Here is a 14,585-nt window from a genome sequence, read left to right as displayed (position 1 = left end):
TTTTTATTTGGTCTCACACCCAGAGTTCACTGAGTAGAGAGTTGTTCAATTTCCATGAGTTTGTAAAGTTTTGGATGTTTCCACTGTTGTTGAATTATAGATTTAATCTATAGTGGTCTGAAAAGATGCAAGGGGTTATTTTGATCTTCTAATATCTGTTTAGGTTTGCTTTGTATCTAAGTATATGGTCAATTTTGGGGAAGCTTCCTGTGAGGTGTTGAGAAAAAGGTATATTTTTTGTTTTGGAGTGAAATGTTTGGTAGATCTCTATTAGGTCTCTTTGAATCATGACTCCTATTAATTTTATTATATCTCTATTTAGTTCCTGTCACAATGAACTGTTCTGTCCATTGGTGAGAGTAGTGTGTTTAAGTCTCCTACTATTAATATGTGGACTTCAATGTCTGATGGAAGCTTTAGTAATGTTTGTTCTTTTAATATGGTTGCTCTTGCATGTGGCACATTAATGTTCAGGATTGAGATGTTGCTTTGTGCATTTTTATTTTGATGTTTATGAAGTGTCCCTCATATCTTTTGATTAGTTATGGTTGAAAGTCTATTTTATTAGATACTAGAATGGCTAATTCAGAGTGTTTCTTGGGTACATTTTCTTTGAATACCTATTTCCACCCTTTTACTCCAAGGCAATGCCTGTCTTTATTACTGATGTGTATTTCTTGTATGCAAAAGAATGATGGGTACAGTTTTTATATCCATTCTGTTAGCCTGTGTGCTTTTATTGGTTTTTGGTGGTGGTGGTGGTTGTATAGTGGTAGTTGTAGAGTGTTTGAGTGTGTGTGTGTGTGTGTGTGTGTGTGTACGTGTGTGCCTTTCCTTTCTTTTTGTCTTTCAGATGTGGGGGTACTTATTTCTTATGTTTTCTTAGGTGTATTTAGTCTTCTTGTGTTGTAGTTTTCTTTCTAGTATTTTCTGTAGGGCTGGATTTGTGGCTAGGTACTGTTTAAACTTGTTTTTGTCCTGGCATATCTTGTTTTCTCCATCTGTGGTTACTGAAAGTTTTGCTTGGCATAGTTAATTTGGGTTGGCATTTGTGGTCTCTTACTGTCTGCATGATATCTGTCCAGGTCCTTCTGGCTTTCATAGTCTCTGCTGAGAAGTCAAGTATAATTCTGATGATTTTGCTTTTATATGTAAGTTGGCCTTTTTATCTTGCAGCTTTTAATATTCTTTTTTCTGTTCTATATATTTAGTGTTTTATTTTGTGGTGTGGGAGTTTTTGGGGGTTGAATATATTAAGAGTTCTGTAGACTTCTTGTATGTTTATAGATATCACTTTTTTAGGTGGGGGAAGTTTTCTTCTATGATTGTGTCCTGGACTCCCTTTGTAGACCAGGCCAGCCCTGAACTCATAAACATCCTCCTGCCTCTGCCTCCCTAGTGCTGGGATTAAAGGTTTGCTCCACCATGCCCAGCAGAATCTTTTTAGTTGTAACATTTCCTTTGAGTGACACATTGGTTGCTTTAACCCTATATTCTCCACTTGAAATTCTCTTTTCCATTTCTTGTATTTTGTTGGTGTTACTTGTGTCTGCAGCTCCTGTTCTCTTTCCTAGGTTTTTCAGCTCCAGGATTGCCTCTTATTGTGTGTTCTTTGTTGCTTCTAATTCTTATTTTAGGTCGTGAGTAGTTTTATTCATTTCTTTCATTTCTTTCTCCCAGGTGATTGTGTTTTCTGTAATTTTTAAAAGGATTTAATAAATTTCTTCATCTGTTTGAATGTATGTCCCTGTATTTCTTTGAAAGATTTGTTTTCCTCTTTTGAGGCTTCTACCATTTTCATCACCTCAGATTTAATATCTTCTTTTTGGACTTTGGTGTTTTAGTATCTCCAGAGCTTTCTGTGGTAGGACTGCTTGTTTCTGGTGATGTCATACAGCTCTGAGTTTTCTTGCTTGTGTTCTTATGCTTGCCTCTAGCCATCAGGTTGTCTCTGGTGTTACCAGGCATGGAGATTCCCCCTGATGGGCATGCTATCTTTGTGTCAGGTGGGCCAGGAAGTTGAGAGCAAGTGCTCTAAGCTGGTAGCTTCCTGCTTGGTCTCCCCAGATTCCTCGTCAGGATGGCAGACAATGTGGTTTGGAGCCTATGCCTTGCTCAGCTCTGCTGGGTTCACTGCCAGTGCCCAATTGGGGCAGGCAGGTGAGGAGCAGGATGAGAGAGCTTCAAGCCAAAAGCTATTCGGGTGCTCTCAGGTGCTCTCTGTATTGTGGACAATGTAGGTTGTGGCTCATTCCCAATTCCACTCTATTGATTCACTGTCTGTGTCCCTAATGGGCCAGGATAGTGTGGAGCTGCATGGGAGAGATCCAAGGCCAACACAGCTTGGTTGCCCCATAGGCCTCCTCAGTATGGTAGACCAAGTGGATTGTGACTTGTGGCCCATGCCCTACTCACCTTTGCTGGTTCACTCTCTGTGTCCAAGATGGGCCTGGGTGATGGGTGGTACTTTTCTTATAAGCTAATTTAATAATATATTTAAGTAGATAATATAATAGTGAGGCCAAATCCATGAAACCAATTGTTCACAGATACAGCACTACAACCAGCAAGAGCATAACTGTGCACAGTGCACACATAAGAATATCCATTTACTGATCACTAGAGAGTAATTACTATATTTTCTTTCATTTTTAGTACTTTTCATTTTTCTTCTATAGTTAAACATAAATTAACTTACTTATTTACTTATGTGCTGAGATTGGCAATTAAGTTATAGCATATATAAAAGTAATTTTTATTTTCTTGGTTCAGTTGATGTCTGGGAGGCTTACTACCTCTTCTGCTAGCCTAGTTCTTTTTCTGGAAGCTTCTAGTCTCTATACAATCTACCCTAGGCCTAGAATGTTTTCAGCATCTGAGACATACTACTTAATAAGCTCATCCTTACTTGTTCTTTCTGAGCTCTGCTCTGGCTTTCTCAACTCAGTTCTTCTAGCTCAAATCTCTTCTCCTAGCTGACTTATTTAATCTGGTTTTCCTCTCCACATGGAATTGTTCTGCTTTCATCAAACTAATGCTTCAATATGCTTTAATCTGTCTTCTCATTTTCTGGCTAGCTGTGTCTTCAGGTGATTTCTATCTCTGCAACCTACCTCTTTATTACTGTCCTGGTAAAAACTGCCTGTTCTCTGTGTAAAACTGCCTCTTAAGTAGGTGCCTTTTCCTCTGTCTTCTCAGTAGGGTTGGGCATATCCTCTTTTGTCTAATATTCTCTTATTCATCACTTTTTCTGCCATTCAAATTAATGTTACTGTTGTATCAATTCTTTTACAAATTGTAGCAATCTCTTCATCTCTGCCTCATGGTTCTATGTATTGATGCCTGTGTGTTTCTGTTTCCCTTTGCTTTCCCTGTGGCACTATTTGCCTGTAGCATTCAACACTAGCATAGTCACAAGACTGGCATTTTTTCCCCTCAATAATGGTATCCAGTCCCCTATCTGCTGCAGTCTGATTCTTGCTGCTTTACACTGTTCTGACTTCCTAGTTTTCAAATATGGGAAAGTACATCCACTCTCCTCTATGGAAATGCTCCCCATAACCTACAGGTAACAGATTTTATTATATTCCCCAAATTTTCACTTCTATGTCTAAACAGAAACCATGTACCATTAAATAGAATCTGGACACACTTTACTCCCATCACTGAATCTGGATACTATGTTCTCCTTGTTACTGACACTCACCTTACACATACATTCCTGATCTGCACAGATCCAGGATGACCAAAACATCACTCAGATCAATCTGTAAATAGTAATCATCTACTACTACTACTACTCATCTCTGTAAATGTACTAATGTGTGCTCATATGTGTACCACTACATTCATGTGGAAGTCAGACAGCAGCCTTGGGGTTCAGTGTTTCTTGCCATTTTGTTTAGCACAAGGTGTCTTTTTGTTCATTACATTAGCCCTGGTGGCTGGCCCATGATCTTCCAGGAGAGGCTATGTAGGTGAGGCTAAGGTTACAGTTGTGTGCAGTGTTATCCAGCTTTATTTTTGTTTGGCACATTTGAACTCAGATGTTGATGGATACCTGAGCTATATTTTAAACCCAGTAATGATTATTAAGACAAGTAGGTTTGCTTGACTTTTCTGTTTTGTTTGTTATTTGCCTGCATGTTGCTATTTTAATATACTTACCTGGCAATCATATTTACTGCATTATGAAAGAAAAATTAATCTGAAACGGAGACTATGCAAGGCACTGGAACACTCTATGCTGAATTCATTAAGTACTAAATAGTTAGACATTTTGTGGTTGATATGATTTGTATTCTGCAGATATTCTTGCTAAATAATGTAGTAGTTTTTGCAATATTGGGAGAGAGTGAACACATTTTAGAAAGTCAAAGTGCTTTATTTTTTCTAAATAAAATATAAAAAAAAAGACTACATTATTCCAAAATTATTTTTTCAGTATCAATAGAATTGGCTTCAAATAAGAAAGTATGCACTGTTACCTCATTAGGAATTACAGGAGGAAGGTCTGCAATGTAGCATGGATGACCATCAGAGTGCTGCAGATGTGGGTAGTCCTACAGCATGGATGATGAACAGCACTCTTCTGGTATGGACAGCCCTGTACAGCAGTTAATGACAAAGATTTTATTTAAATATATTTGTAATAATACTTTAAAAACACTAGGTAATATAGTTAATAAAATAAAACTAGTGTATGTTATAAAAATAAACATATAGATAAAATAAGACAGTGTTTCAGCTATTGTAATAGGAAAAAATTAAACAAAATACTAATAGTTGAGAAGAGAGTTCCACCATTGCAGAGGCCTTGGGAAAAAAAAATAAGCACCAGGTGTAATGCCCGACTGAAGGGGAAGATTCACTAGAGAAAAGATTAGAAAAGAGGTTGTTAAAATATGTGGATGTGTTTACATGGACATATAATCCTAGCATTCTGGAAGCTGATTAAAGTTCCAAGCCATCAGCCTATGTGATAAGGTGAGACCCTGTAGTAAATTTAAAAATGTTTGGTTTGATTTCAAGTGTAGGATGCTAATCAGACTTGTGAAAGTATGTGCAGTGTTTTCCCACTGCATGCAGACTTGTGAAAGAACAGGTGGTGTTTGGGTGATGTTTGTCTACTAGAAGAGAAACCATCTCTTGTTGGAGCATGGTCTTTGCCAACTGATAATCATCCTAGTATGACTCTGACAGAGTGTGTATATAATGGTTGGGCTTTTTGGTCTTGGCATCACTTCTTATTGTTTGGCTTTTCATTGCTTCCCCTCAGGACGCTCCTATAGAGATCCATTCCAGCAAAGGCTTCTTGGTTTCTGCTTATGCTCTGAGTTCTGGCTGCTGCTCCAGGTTCTGGTGGCTGTTGTTGCAGTCACCTTCGCTGAATTTCTGGTTTGCTGTTTAATGGGTCTGCTGGAATCCTGAAAACTATACCAATGGAATCATGGCAAGGAACTGAGTCTAAAATGATCTAATTCTCCTGTTCCTACTAACTTTTTTCTCCTCCTATCTAAGATAGGTGTGCTGGAAGGGAGGTATAAGCATTAAAGAATCCCAAATAAAGTTTGAAAATGTTCAAAGCCTGGTGGCACTCAACATGGCTTGGTAATAATAGGTAAATTAACTTCTAATATTGTAGAGGAAACTACAGGTTTTGAAGTTATAAAGATGTTGTTTCAGGTTGTCAGCAAGATGGCAGCTTCTGCTACAGAGTGCTTTTCTGCTTTGTACCAACAGGGAATGTTCTTTTTTTTTTTTTTTTTCTTTATCATCTTCTTGTTTTTCAGTTTTAAAAATATTGGAAGAAACAATGGTGAGATACAAAAACCAGAGGTGTCCCTAAATTCTATAGTTCTGGAAAAAATTTCAGGGTTGTAGGTACAATGACAGTTTATAGCTAGACATGTAAGCGCTTGGGAAGCAAATAGCACCACTGATAAATGAAGAAAAAAAGTGCTAAAATTCCATGGTCACAAAAACCAGGAGTTCTCTGCTCTTTCTTCCTCCCATTGCTCCATACACCAGGTTTTCAGAGAATGGAGAAGAATGGTAATATGAAAAGGCCAAAAGTGTTTCTCAACAATGGGAATCCAGACAGTCCAATGAGGCTTTAGAGACTAGTGAGCCACTCAAGGAATTTCCTAGGACTACACAGACACCATCAGCTTTTCCAGTCTTTGTGAAACATATCCTTGCTAATGATGGTGGTGTGGCTAATTATGGGATATCATGTGGGCCAATAGATATCCTAGATTTAAAGCATTTTAGAGTCTATTGTCTAGTATGGGATACATTTTTCTTTCATTAAACAAATGTTAAGTAACTGGGCTATGCAGCATATACTTATTGTCCAAGATTGGAAGGGATTGATGTCAGCTGTGTTAGAAACTGTACAAGAGTTACAGTGGTTATCATGGTGGAGAAATGAAGGCACAACAAAATATAGCAAAGGATTAAATGTTGTCAAGGATCAATTGCTTGGTGAAGAGCATTATGCTGTATTAAGAGAACAAGCCTGATCTGAAAATGTAGTAATTGAGCAAGGTCCTGAGCCTGGAAAATCAACCATTTCATTTACTATGGTATTTAAAGGCTGTGAAAAAGCATGCACAGAATTCTTACAGAGATTAGGTTCAGTTCTAGGTAAAGCCATAACACATTTTGAAACCAGAGAGGAACTGACATTTATCATGACATATGAGAATGCAAATACTGAATGTAAGAGAGCAATTAAACCATTAAAAGCATAAGGAGCCCCATTAGATTGATGGGTAAGAGAAACAGCTAAAAATAGCTCTCAGGAGAAACAAGCCAATATCATAGGACAAGTTGTAGCTAGAGGTCTCAGATATCAAAACACTCAGTGCTTTAATTGTGGTAAAGTTGGTCATTTACAAAGAAATTTTAAGGGTAAATGTTCTAGACCTCAAAATAACAGGCACACTAACTCTGGAGAAAATGGTATTCAAAGAAGAGAACAAGGAGATTCAGGCCATGATGGTAATGGTATGCCAAGACTCCCTGGGTATTGTGGCTACTGTGGTATGGAAAAACATTGGTCTATGAATTTCCAATCCAAGAGAGATATGCGAGATAATCTCTTGCCAATGGGTAACAAACAGAGGGGCCTGCTAGGTGGAGGCCTGGTAGCAAACAATAGAAGCCATCTTCATTATTATATGACCTTTTGCTCTGAAAATAAACAAACTTTTAAAAGTATTAGTATAGGTAGATTGCTACACACATGCATATATGCATATACCTACATATATATGTATATATCTATTATATATATGAAATATGCAAGGCATACAATCATCTACAGATAAATTTTGGCCCTAATTTTGAGCAGGTGTAAGGCATCAAGTTTATATGTTTTTTTTTTAACTGTAATAAGTATGCTGTATGAAAGAATGACATGCCATAAAGACGTGGTAGCCCATAAGATTTTCTTTCAATGTGAAGACATTCATGTTTCAGATTATAGGAGGTCTTCCCTGGTCTGATCTAATTTTTATAACTTTTTTTGGTAACCATATTTTTTCATTTCCTGAAGATACATAAGCATAACCATGTCCCCATCTCAAAACTATTGCAGGTTTACATTCCATTGTCAACAGATTCTTATAGTAGAGTGCTTATCCTAGTTTCTCAGTATATTTTTATAACCCAATGTCTTTCAGGGGCTGTTTTGCGTTTTTTTTTTTTTTTTTCACCAACATTGAAAAAAACTAAAGTCAACAAAGCATTATTTAGTCTGTCTCTGGGGTTCTTTACTCTTCCTTTTTGTTTAATAAGCATCTCTTTTAAGGTACAGTTAGTTCTTTCTACAATTGCTTTCTCCTGTAGGATTATGTGGTATACTATATTATGCTTTATATTATAAAATTCAAAATTATTCATTTTATTGGATACATATACAGAATTTCTGTCAGTATTAATTTGTGTAGGTATCCTCCTAATTGCAATTATCTACAATAAATGTGTAATTACATATACAGCCTTTTCAGAACTTAAAGCAGTTACCCATTGAAACCCTGATTATCATTGGTATGATGTATATACGTTTGTTGTCCAAATTCTGCAAAACATCCATCTGCCAGATTTCCTTCTTTTTGGTACCTCTAGGGTTACTTTCAGAAGACAATGGAGTTTGGTTATACAAAGAACACATAGCACACTTTATTTATTTATTTTTGGCAAGTGATAGAGAATTTTTTCTTTAGAACTTAATTTTTAATATGATGCATTTTATGAAAATTTGACTCTTCTAACATATTTTCTATTAGTAATTGGTCAATTTCCTTGTGCCAATGGACCTAAGGAAAGAGAAGCTTATCAAGGTGCAATAGGAATTAGAGCACCAAACATATAGAAAATATTTCCCCCACATAACATAATGATGAAACACTGAATATACAGAACAAACAAAAGATAATGAAAGTTTTAAAAGAGAAAAAGCCACTTATTTATAAAGTGATATCAATGACAGTTATATTCCCAATGGAAAATTTGAAAGTTAGAGGGCCTAGTTCTACAAGTTAGGAAAAACTGCAGAAACTAGCTTAGACTCCTCTACCCAGCAAATCTATGTTGAAATTGAAAATGAGAAAAAAACTTTCTGTAATAATGATATATTTTGTGAGATATTAAAATGGCTACACCAGCTTGCTTCCTGTGGCTGTTTGCTTTGAATATTTTTACAGCCTTTTACCCTGAGGTAATGTCTATCCTTATGTGTGAGATGTGTTTCTTGAATGCTGAAGAATGTTGGATCTTGTTTAGGCATCCATTCAGTTAGCCTGTATCTTTTTATTGGAGAATTGAAACCATTGATGTTGAGAGATATTAATGACCAGTGACTGTTAAGACCTTTACTTTTCATGTTTGTTCCAGGACAGAGTTTGTGTGATTGTGGTTTTTTTTATGGTGTAGTTATCTATTTCCTGTGTAGTTTTGGTCATAGCTTGTCCCTTTGGAGTGGAGTTTTCCTTCTAGTAACTTCTGTAAAGCTGGATTTGTGGAATTTGTTTTTGTTGTGGAATATTTTGTTTTCTCTGACAATGGTTATGATAGTTTCACTGAGTATAGTAATCTGACCTGGCATCTGTGGTCTCTTAGGACCTCTGTTCAGGCCCTTCTAGCTTTTATGGTCTCTGCTAATAAATGGGACCTCATGTGGCTGAGAAGTTTCTGTAGGGTAGGGGACACTGTCAGCAAAACAAATCAACAGTCTCCAGACTGGGAAAAGATCTTCACCAACCCTACATCTGACAAAGGTCTAATATCCAAAATATCTAAAGAACTAAAGAAACTAAACACCACAAAACCAAATAACCCAATTGAGAAATGGGGCTCAGAAGTAAACAGAATTCTCAATAGAGGAATATCGAATGGCTGAGAAACACTCAAAGAAATGCTCAACATCTTTAGTCATCAAGGAAATGCAAATTAAATCAACTCTGTGATTCCATCTTACACCCATAAGAATGGCTAAGATCAAAAATTCAAGTGACACCACAAGCTGGCGAGGATGTGGAGAAAGAGGAACACTCCTTCATTGCTGGTGGGAATGCAAACTTATACAGCCACTTTGGAAACCTATCTGGCACTCTCAGAAAACTGGAAATAGGGCTTCCTCAAGACCCAGCTATTCCATTCCTTGGAATATACCCAGAAGATGCTCCAGCACACAATAAGGACATATGCTCAACCATGTTCATAGTGGCTTTATTCATAATGGGCAGAACATGGAAACAGCCTAATTGTCTCTCAGTAGAAGAATGGATAAAGAAACTGTGATACATTTACACTATGGAATACTACTCACCTATTAAAAACAAGGAAATCCTGAAATTTGTGGACAAATGGATTGAACAAGAAAGGATCATAATGAGTGAGTTAACCCAGAAGCAGAAAGACTCAAATGGTATATACTCACTTATAATTGGATACTAGCCCAAGGAATATGTCCCATGAAGTTTTCACCTACTAGGAAACTGGGTAATTTGTAAGGACATCCTATTGGGACACTAGGTGAGAGAATCAAGTGAGAATGGGGAAGTAGAAGGAACCAGAGGGTCCTAGACACCTACAAGAAGAACATTATCATGGGCGGATCTGTGCCCAGGGGTCCGGCTCAAACTATGGCACCAACCAAGGACAATACATGCAGTAAACATCGAACCCCTGCCCAGATCTAGCAAATGGACAGAACATTCTCCATAGTTGAGTGGAGAGCAGGGACTGACTTTCACATAAACTCTGGTGCCCCATATTTGACCACATCTCCTTGATGGGGAGGCCCGTTGGCACTTAGAGGAAGCATAGCAGGCTATCTAGAAGAGACTTGATACCCTATGATCATATAGAGGAGAGGAGGTTCCCCTCAGTCACATACATAGGGGAGGGGTATAGGGTGAAAGCAGAAGGGAGGGAAGAACAGGAAGATACAAAGAATGGGATAACAATTAGGATGTAATATGAATAAATTAATTTTAAAAATAAAGACATATTTAAGGAGTGTATGGCCACTAAGCCAGTTCTACAGGGGAATATGAGAAAATCATTTAAGTCTAAAAACACCAAGCACACTCAAATATGTGTAGCTAATGAATAAGAAATTTATTATTCACTCATTTCTGTTTGTTTTATTTTAGCCATCTTGTGTGCTTACATTAAACTCAAAGTATTAGATTCTTATAAATTAAAGCTTATATATTTTAATGATATATGCACCTCTATGCAGTGCCCAGGGAAATATATTAAGCTTCTCATTATTTAGCTTTAGCATGCATTCTCAGCTTAACTCAAGTATTATAGCTAGTAGTTACAGAGAGTTTCTGAGGTCCAAACAGCATCCTCCATGCTTTGCAGTGATTAGTCACTTCGTTCTTTAAAAATGGAGATAGCTTCATTTATGAATCACATTTTACAGATGAGAAAACTGAATTCAGAGAGTTATAAGGACTTACCTGTGTTACATAGCCAACAAATAATTGATGGGACCACCACATACTGAATTATTTACAATAATTTAAGTATACATAAGCAAAAAACATACTGTTACTTTTGTATCATTCATGAAATCAATACAGCATTTCTATTTTATGCTGTTCTACTTTTGTGGAATGTTTATGTTTGGAGGGCTTGAGTTACTTTCAGCAATCACACAGGTAACATCCTGTAAAATCAAGATTAAAACCCAGGCCCATCTGAAAGCAAGGCAGTCCTTTCTCACTAAGCTAAGCCCACACCTGTATTAAAAGACCATCTGTAGGATAATACAGTGGGAAAGAGATCCATGTTTGCTACTTCTTATACAATATAAATGTAACAACAATAAGGCTACTTTAACCATACTTTCATTTCTTTACCTTATACATGATTCTATTCATTCTGACAGTTCTGTGAAATTGTCTTACCAGCTGACATTGTCAATTGCATATTGATGAAGAGACCATTATTAAGCTCTTCACTGAAAGTCACCAAGCCAAGTAAGTGTCATTGCAAGATTCCTTAGAGGTTTCCTTTCATATCGCATTGTTCAAACATGACATTTTGTAATTAGGTCTACCTTCACCTTCTTCTTTTTAATATCCTCACTAATGTGTATATTGATCTAGAATTAAAATTCAATTCATTTTCTTTCCGAAATGCTTTAAACTGTGTTGGAAGCCTTTTCAGTGGACTTCTAAAAAGACAATGAAGTAGCTTATTCCTGACTGTGACTGTTGTTTTGTAAGACAGTCCAGGGCAAATTCTGAATTCCAAGTAACAGAAGCTGGTGCTAATGTAATGTAATATAAATATATTGAAGGGACAATTACATATGGAAAAAATTAAAACTAGCCTCTGAGGTTATCTGGGAATTATCCTAGGCACCTGAATCCAGAGCCAAGCTACTGCCTTGCCTCAGTAGGACAGCACTGAATTCATTGTTGGTTTTTACCCTCTATCATAACCAAGGGTAATCTCTCCGTACACCATGAACCTATAAAGCTGTACTTTTAGGTTGCAAACCTGCTGGCAGGAGCCCTTGATGTGGCTGTCATTTATTTATTTTCTAGCCTTGAAAACCATAAATATACAAACTGTCTACTCACTGCGACTCTACAATGGGATCTCAACTACAAGTAGAATCATCATAAAGCCAATCTTAAGAATTCAGTTTTCTTTTTTGAAAGACGAATATACAGAGTAGACCCGAATAGACCCAATTAGTAATTTTATACCCATGATGAAACATTCTTTGTAATAAATGACTGGAACTTAATATTCAGGAAATACAGCATGCCCCACCTTCAAACACTGACACACACGTGAATCCATGCTTTTAACATGAATCATGAGTCCTTGAACAAATGGTCCCTGTATATATGTGAGAAATCAGGCACTTTATGGCTGGTTACTTCTACCAGATTCTAAATGAATTTATGGTAATTGTGACTTCAAGAAACCACAAATTCATACATGAATTTGTCCTAGTCAAATGGGGCATAATGAAAGGCTCTTCATGAAAAACTGTGGCACCAAGATGCTTTGAAACCTCAATAAAATTTATTTTTACACAGCTATATGGGAGGAAATCATTGAAAGAAATAGTGATACCATGCTACAACTGGTTTGTTTTCTCAACATAAAATGTCTTTCCATCAAAACATTAAAAACTTTTACTAGAGTAAAAAGAAGAATTGTAAACCCCAGACACTTGAAAATGTAGAAAAACTTAATTTTGAGCTAAAAGTAGGGGCCAGCAAGGTAGCACAAGCATGAGGCCTAGAGGTTGAGCCCCTGTACACATTTAAAATGTTGGTGCCAGTGGTGTGCATTCATAACCCCAGCCAGTGCTGGGAGTGCAGAGCCAAGCCTATCACTGAACTTGATGTCAAAACAGCCTAGTCATCTAAGAATTGCTAGGGCCATGAGAGAACCTGTCTCAAAAACAAGGTTGGTGTCTCCAGAATAATGATACCCAAGTTTCATTTGCACCTGCATACACACAATATTGTGCACATACATATACAAACAGCCATAATAAATAAATAAAGAGGCAAATGAAACTAATGACAATCCTGGAGAAATGGGCACAGTTCTGCCATTAGTTACATATATTCATAATAAGATCATCCATAGGTGGGTAGAACCTTAGCAGATGAAACTCTCTGCTAGGACTGATGTTTTTTCAAGCAGTCATTAATTGTGATCCCAAACTCCAGTTTGAATTCTGGGGACTATAAGAGCATCACCGGTCTTTTAGTTCAATATATGTAACTGATGAATGAAATGAGTGCCAGAGTATTTAGAAAATTAACAATGTCATAGTTTTTCTAAGCAAAATGAAGCCAATGCATGCACATACATCTCCTTGGTAAAAGAAAAAAAAGTAAGAAAGGAAAGATTTACAATGTATGATAAAATCATAACTCTACTGTGGTGTAGATTAATGATTACATAAAAAATTTAAATAATGTGAGAGCTCAGTCTCCTGGCCATGACCATCTGAAGACATTTACAATTTTATTTAAAAAATAAAAAGTTCTTCTTCAGCAATTGTGGCACCAGAAATGACCCAAAACCTCAATAAAAATCTATTTTTGCACATTTACATGGGAGAAAAAAGATTGGAAAGCCTATAGAAAGCATATAATGCCAGAACCAAGTTGCATACCTGAGCTGTAAATATCTTAAATAGATGTTTCTGAAAAGGTCACAGGTGGAACTGCCAGTTTCTGAGCACCATGGGAAATTGTCAGTCCTGAATACTGATTTTGTTTTTTATCTCACTCCAGAAAGATGATGCCTATCTATATGTCTTAGCCAAAAAGAAAAAGAATCTCAATCTAAATGACATATATCTTTGTTCAATCCTTAGAAAACATGAATCCTGATGTAAGGAACAGCATTATGAATAAATGCTCTTACACAAAGTTTATAAATTATGACTTACTAGAACCAAAATTATTTGGTCACCGTTGATTTGAAGGTATTGATGTTCAAGACCTGAAGCTTTGAGGCCACACTCTTAGTTACTAATCTAAGTGGGAGAGTTAGCCAGACATAGAGAAACAGGGTCTTAGAAACTGAGAATTTCAAAGCTTTCCAGGAAGAAATGCTAGATTTAAAAGTATTTTAATATAAAATGACTTTTATAAAAATGAATTTAATCATATACCTAAGTTGGGAATGCGGTGAGAGAGATCACAAAGAAGTGTGGTGTATACCAAATGTTTAATCTTCTTACAAATATAGAAAGTTTTTGCTGAAATTTTTACTAATAATTGGCTAATGAAATGAAAACAAGGGGAAGTGATTAAATCTTTGCTTAATAACATTGATAAAATAACATTGTATCAATTTAACACTTCAAGAAACTCTGAGCTAAAGCTAGTTGTGCTGAGATTTCTTCTTCAAGAAATCATGAGGGGAATCACTAAGCAGTATTCTATAAATAACCCTCAAGAATCAGTACACTCCATAAGAGAAGTACTGTAGTATTAAAACCTCATTTGTTTTGAGCTCTGGTGCAATTTTCACAGGCTTGATCATACTGTGAGTAGAGAGAAACAATCTGATGAAAA

This window comes from Acomys russatus, chromosome 15 (assembly GCF_903995435.1).
Source record: "Acomys russatus chromosome 15, mAcoRus1.1, whole genome shotgun sequence".
In the NCBI taxonomy this organism is placed as follows: Eukaryota; Metazoa; Chordata; class Mammalia; order Rodentia; family Muridae; genus Acomys; species Acomys russatus.
This window is presented reverse-complemented; position numbering follows the sequence as displayed.